The 7,500-nt window shown below is 43.5% G+C and overlaps 1 pseudogene; it reads left to right on the top strand.

Annotated features, from left to right (window-relative positions):
- LOC135552488 (high affinity cAMP-specific and IBMX-insensitive 3',5'-cyclic phosphodiesterase 8A-like) overlaps positions 1-7,500 on the top strand; it is a 162,118-nt pseudogene that overhangs the window by 148,660 nt on the left and 5,958 nt on the right.

The raw sequence follows: 7,500 nt of genomic DNA, 5'->3' as shown, positions 1-7,500 counted from the left end.
CATTATGTTTCATCTATAGATGCTACAAAGAAAAGTATTTTCATTTCAATAGCAATTTTTTTTCTTACATGAATTTATGAATATTGAAAAATCTAATCACAAATTTGTTTTTAATTTTTACCAAATGTTTCAATATATTGTTGAATATAATAATACTATACGGGCAAATCAAAGTTCCAAAGTGGAATCTCTGCTAGTTTTAAAGTTATGGCCCATTTTATACATAGAAATTGGCATAGTCAGCAATGTAAGCAATCACAGCCCTCCTTTTACTTGTAATCATTGCACATCCTGCAAATCACCAGCAGAGGGCGACCATTTTGAATCCATTTTCACATTCACTCTTTATTTTTTTATTTTACCTTTATTTAACCAGGCAAGTCAGTTAAGAACAAATTCTTATTTTCAATGACTGGGAACAGAGGGTCAACTGCCTGTTCAGGGGCAGAACAACAGATGTGGGTAGTGCTTACAAATCATCTCTGAAAGTAGGGTCAGAACATTGATATGCCTGTAGAGTCTTGTTCAGGGTCAAATAAAATAAAAAAATCAGATACAACAAAGATGACACCAATTCTATTTTGTAGCAACAGTTTTAAGCAAAATTTCACAAATATTAAAACATGAATAAATTATTTCTCAATTAAAAAAAATTCTCTTGTAATCTCAAATGCAAGGGGCTGAAGCTCATTGGTTGGAACTCGAATTGCTAGGAGGCTGACCCACGTGGGGGGAAATGTAGGGAAAATGGAGCAGTACAGCTTGTAGGGGCTGTCTTGTTAGACTTCTTTACAGCTTTGGACATTATTGATCTACTGCCGGAAAAACGTATGTGTTCTGGCTTTACAGCCCCGGCTATAATGTGGATAAAGAGTTACTTGTCGAACAGAACACAGAGGGTGTTCTTTAACAGAAGCCTCTCCAATGTAATCCAGGTAGAAGCAGGAATTCTCCAGGGTAGCAGTTTAGGCCCGTTGATTTTTGTTCAATCTTTACTAACGACATGCCACTGACTTTGAGTAAAGCCAGTGTGTCTATGTATGCGGATGACTCAACACTATATACGTCAGCTACTACAGTGACTGAAATGACTGCAACACTCAACAAAGAGCTGCAGTTAGTTTCGGGAATGGGTAGCAAGGAATAAGTTAATATTTCCAAAACTAAAAGCATTGTATTTGGGACAAATTATTCACTAAACCCTAAACCTCAACTACATCTCGTAAATGAATAATGTGTAAATTGAGCAAGTTGAGGTGACTAAACTGCTTGGAGTAACCCTGGATTATAAACTGTCATGGTCAAAACATATTGATACAACAGTAGATAAGATGGGGAGAAGTCTGTCCAAAGCAATGCTCTGCCTTCTTAACAACACTGTCAACAAGGTTTTGTCTCACCTGGACTACTGTCCAGTCGTGTGGTCAGGTGCCTCAAAGAGGGACTTGGGAAATAACAATTGGCTCAGAACAGGGCAGCACAGCTGGCCCTTAAAGGTACACAGAGAGCTATCATTAATAATATGCATGTCAATCTCTCATGACTCAAAGTGGAAGAGAGATTGACTTCCTCATTACTTGTTTTTGTCAGAGGTGTTGACAAGCTGAAGGTACCGAGCTGTCTGTTTAAAATACTAGCACACAGCTCGGACACCCATACATACCCCCACAAGACATGCCAGCAGAGGTCTCTTCACAGTCCCCAAGTCCAGAACAGACTATGGGAGGCGCACAGTACTACATAGAGCCATGACTACATGGAACTCTATTCCACAGTCCTACATAGAGCCATGACTACATGGAACTCTATTCCACAGTACTACATAGAGCCATGACTACATGGAACTCTATTCCACAGTCCTACATAGAGCCATGACTACATGGAACTCTATTCCACAGTCCTACATAGAGCCATGACTACATGGAACTCTATTCCACAGTACTACATAGAGCCATGACTACATGGAACTCTATTCCACAGTACTACATAGAGCCACGACTACATGGAACTCTATTCCACAGTACTACATAGAGCCACGACTACATGGAACTCTATTCCACAGTCCTACATAGAGCCATGACCACATGGAACTCTATTCCACAGTACTACATAGAGCCATGACTACATGGAACTCTATTCCACAGTCCTACATAGAGCCACGACTACATGGAACTCTATTCCACAGTACTACATAGAGCCATGACTACATGGAACTCTATTCCACAGTCCTACATAGAGCCATGACCACATGGAACTCTATTCCACAGTCCTACATAGAGCCATGACCACATAACTCTATTCCACATCAGGTAACTGATGCCAGAGTAAAACTCATTTAGAAAACAGATAAATATACACCTTATGGAACCATGACTAATGTGAACTCTACACACACTACATAGAGCCACACATGGAACACATTCCACACACATAGAGCCATGACTACATGGAACTCTACACAGACACATGCAGACACACACATGATAACATACACACTATACACACACGTACACATGGATTTGTCTCTGTAGATATGTGGTAGTGGACTGTGAAGAGACACACACAGGCACAGACACATGCACACACACACACACATGATAACACACACACTATACACAAACGTACACATGGATTTGTCTCTGTAGATATGTGGTAGTGGACTATGGATATACACACAGGCACAGACACATGCACACACACACACATGATAACACACACACTATACACACACGTACACATGGATTTGTCTCTGTAGATATGTGGTAGTGGACCATGGACACACACACAGTATGTTGTGAATTCTGGAATTCTATTGTAATGGTTTTTAAATGGTAGAACTGCCTTAATTCTGCTGGACCCAAGGAAGAGTAATGGGGATCCATAATAAATACAAATATAGCTAAAAGAAGCAGTCGTTTTCATCTATGTATTTTGTGGCTAATTGAGGGAAGATGAATTCTGCTCATAGATGATGCCTGCATGAACTACACGTTGACACATCCAGCCCAAAGTGGCAGGTTTAAAAACAATATAGTCTTTCTTAGTTGACAAATGACCTGAACATGTCTTTAAGATGCAAATATCAAATATATGTCAACAATCCTTCCTTCAAAGGACCATTCTACATTACGTGAAAATCTCCCAAATCGTGTTTTTTTTTGGGGGGGGATCACCCATATGGGCCCCCGGTGAAAAATAGTGCACTATAAATGACCTGTTGAGTGTCAGAGGGATTGTATTGGGAAGCTGGGTTTATGGCAGAAGAGATGAGGTTACACAGTGTACTGTACTTAACTCAGAGGGATTGAATTCTGTTCGTCCGAACCTTCATGTTGTCTGGTAATTGTCTCCTCCCAGGCCTCTGACCTATCTGGGCCTGAAGATCTTCTCTCGGTTCGGGGTGTGTGAGTTCCTGAGCTGTCCCGAGGCCACTCTCCGCTCCTGGCTGCAGGGGATCGAGGCTAACTACCACTCCACCAACTCCTACCACAACTCCTCGCATGCTGCCGATGTCCTGCACGCTACCGCATACTTCCTCTGCAAGGAGAGGGTCAAGGTAAGATGGCCGTCCAAGATGGCCGCCACTGGGTCAGACAGTTTTGTCTTGTTTTGACTTGTTTGTTTTTGTCTTGTTTGTTTGGTCTTGTTTGTTTTGTCTTGTTTTGACTTGTTTGTTTTTCTCTTGTTTGTTTGGTCTTGTTTGTTTTGTCTTGTTTTGACTTGTTTGTTTTGTCTTGTTTGTTTGGTCTTGTTTGTTTTGTCTTGTTTTGACTTGTTTGTTTTTGTCTACTTTGGTTTGTTTGTATGTTTGTGTTTGCCCCTCATTTATACAGGTAAATCTGTATGACCTGTTCAGAGACAGCAGAAGTAAAACATTTGTAACACCCATTGAAATGAAATAAGCACACAGCAATGAGTCAATCCTGGGCTGACATTCCTCAATCACAAGCATGGCTTAATCCAAATCCTAATTAGAGTTGCACGATGCCGGTAGCTTCCCCAAAATGTCCAAGTTTTCCAAACATTCCAGTTAGAAGATTCCTGGAATCGACCACTGGGCAAAAACCGGTTGAATAAATGGTGATTCCACCTCATTTCAACAACAAAAATGTAAAGTGATGATATTGAATTAACGTTGCAAACTGTTCGGATTTACAAAAGGTCATCAACATAAGGGTTTTTCATTTTATTTCATTTTTTTTTAACCCAATTTGCAACCTAAATCCATTGACATTGTGATGTTTTTTGTTGATTTCACTTTGATTTCACATGAATTGACAACTCACCCAAATGTAAATCCAAACTAGACGTTGACCTTTGCCTCCCTTACTCTCTAACATGGAACAACATGTCACTAGAGTCATCTAGACTAATCATGTTAGGAGTGTGTGTGTGTCTGGACCTGTGTGTGTGTGTAGTGCACTGGGCCTTTACTAGTTCTGTATTAGAGGACCGATATAGACGTCTTCAACGCAGACCCCCCCATAAGTTCTGCAATGACACAACACAAATACATGATTAAGAAAGCCCCTAAAACAACATGACACAACACAAATACATGATTAAGAAAGCCCCTAAAACAACATGACACAACACAAATACATGATTAAGAAAGCCCCTAAAACGACATGACACAACACAAATACATGATTAAGAAAGCCCCTAAAACAACATGACACAACACAAATACATTATTAAAAAAGCCCCTAAAACAACATGACACAACACAAATAGTAAGATCACGCCACTAGCAACACCAAGGTCGTGGGTTCAGTTAGTAAGATCACGCAACTAGCAACACCAAGGTCGTGGGTTCAGTTAGTAAGATCCCGTCCCTAGCAACACCAAGGTCGTGGGTTCAGTTAGTAAGATCACGTCACTAGCAACACCAAGGTCGTGGGTTCAGTTAGTAAGATCACGTCACTAGCAACACCAAGGTCGTGGGTTCAGTTCCTGCAGGGTTCACCTACTAAAAATGACAATGGTAAGGGTAATTTGGTGGTATAAATAGTATGAACATAATCGAGCCGTTAGATCATTGGGCCTGTAACCAAACGGTCGCTAGCTGGAATCCCCCTGTCGCTAACTGCTCCATTAATATTAAATGTGAAGAAAACAATCCTCTTCTTTCCCGAACAGCAAAGTCTGGAGCAGATTGATGAGGTGGCGGCTTTGATAGCAGCCACGGTACACGACGTGGATCACCCGGGACGCACCAACAGCTTCCTGTGTAACGCAGGAAGTGAGCTGGCCATCTTGTACAACGACACGGCCGTGCTAGAGAGCCACCACGCTGCCCTTGCCTTCCAGATCACCACACGGGACGACAAGTGTAACATCTTCAAGAACATGGAGAGGTACGGCTGTCTGTGGGTTTTCTGGGAGGCTGTTTGGTCTGTCTGTCTGTCCGTGTGTGTGAGACAGACAGTGAGGCAGGGCAGTCATGTGATTTGAGTCCCAGAGCAGTGTGTCTCATGCCATGCTCTCCCTCGGATGGGGGAAGGTACACAATCACTCCATTCATTCCTCTCCTCTGTCACTACAGTCAGGAGGCTAGAACTGTCCAGAGGGGCTTTCAGCACATTTATTTACCAATGCTTTTTTGTGTGAACGTGTCTCTCTCTGTGTTCTTCTCCCTATCCCCCCCCTTTCCTCTCTCTCCTCCACTGCTTCTTTCTCTCTCTCTCTCTCTCTCTCTCTCTGTCTCTGTCTCTCTCTCTGTCTCTGTCTCTGTCTCTGTCTCTGTCTCTCTCTCTCTCTCTCTCTCTCTGTCTCTGTCTCTGTCTCTGTCTCTCTCTCTCTCTCTCTCGCTCTCTGTTCTTCTCTCTCTCTCTCTTTCTCCTCCCCCTCTCTCTCTCCTCTCCTCCCTCTCTCTCTGTTCTTCTCTCTTTCTCCTCCCCCCTCCCCCCTCTCCTCCCTGTCGCTGTCTCTTCTCTCTTTCTCTCTCTTTCTCCTCCCCCTCTCTCTCTCTCTCTCCTCCCCCTGTCTCTCTCTCTCTTTCTCCTCCCCCCTCTCTCTCTCCTCTCCTCCCTCCCTCTCTGTTCTTCTCTCTTTCTCCTCCCCCCTCCCCCCTCTCCCTCCCTCTCGCTGTCTCTTCTCTCTTTCTCTCTCTTTCTCCTCCCCCTCTCTCTCTCTCTCCTCCCCTGTCTCTCTCTCTTTCTCCTCCCCCCCTCTCTCTCTCCTCTCCTCCCTCTCTCTCTGTTCTTCTCTCTTTCTCCTCCCCCCTCTCCTTCTCGCTGTCTCTCTCTCTCTGTAGGAATGAGTACCGTACCCTGCGTCAGGCCATCATAGACATGGTGCTCGCCACAGAGATGACAAAACACTTTGAGCACGTCAACAAGTTCGTCAACAGCATCAACAAGCCGCTGGCCGCGCTGGAGGAGGACGGGGTGAGATGAAGGACAGAACAAGAAAAGAGAAAAGAGGGGATGAAAAGAACACTAAAGTCCAGGTTAGATAGGCTCTGTGGTTAAACATGTTGGCAGCAGGAACCCGTTCATGGCTTAGATCAGAGTATTACAGCCAATACAGTAGGTGTAGCTGTGTCCAGTCATGGAACAATCTAGAAAATACAAATCGGTCTGTTTTTAGATATCATTCTGCATCACGCTTAACTCTAAAAACAGCCAACAGTTAGCTAACAGCATGCAGAAGAGTTGAAGGGAGTCATTGTCTAGCCTGTGTGGCCTAACGTAGCCTTATAACGTAGCCTAGCCTAGCCTTCCAGTGGAGCCTTCCGGCTAAAAAAGTTAGCCAACTGTGATGCAGGTTGAAGAGAGTTAGTGTAGCCTGCTGTCCTAGCTTCCTAATGTAGCCTTCCATGCACTTTAGCCTGCTAGCATAGCCTAGCCTAGCCTCCTAGTGTAGCCTGTTTGCATATCATAGGCTAGCGTAGCCTCCTGGCCTAGCTTCCTAATGTAGAAGTCCATGCACTTTAGCCTGCTAGCATAGCATAGCCTAGCCTCCTAGTGTAGCCTGCTAGCATATCATAGGCTAGCCTCCTAGTGTAGCCTGCTAGCATATCATAGGCTAGTGTAGCCTCCTGGCCTAGCCTCGTATTTTTGCCTGCTAGCGTAGCCTAGCCTAGAGTAGCCACCTGGCCACAGACAGATTAGCATGGAGAGAGAATCTTACGGTCTGGTTCCATCTTTCTCACGATGGTGTGGAATGCACAGCCATTCTACTCTATCACACAGGCCCTTTAAGGAATATCATAGGAGGTCATTCTGCAGTCTAACTAGTTAGCAATCAAACTATAACTCTGACTAACACAGTTAGCAATCAAACTATAACTCTGACTAACACAGTTAGCAATCAAACTATAACTCTGACTAACACAGTTAGCAATCAAACTATAACTCTGACTAACACAGTTAGCAATCAAACTATAACTCTGACTAACACAGTTAGCAATCAAACTACAGTACCAATCAAAAGTTTGGACACACCTACTCATTCAAGGGTTTTCAAATAGCCCTTACACAGCCTGGAGGTGTGTTG

Source organism: Oncorhynchus masou, chromosome 2 (assembly GCF_036934945.1).
Source record: "Oncorhynchus masou masou isolate Uvic2021 chromosome 2, UVic_Omas_1.1, whole genome shotgun sequence".
NCBI classification, from domain to species: Eukaryota; Metazoa; Chordata; class Actinopteri; order Salmoniformes; family Salmonidae; genus Oncorhynchus; species Oncorhynchus masou.
This window is presented reverse-complemented; position numbering and strand designations above follow the sequence as displayed.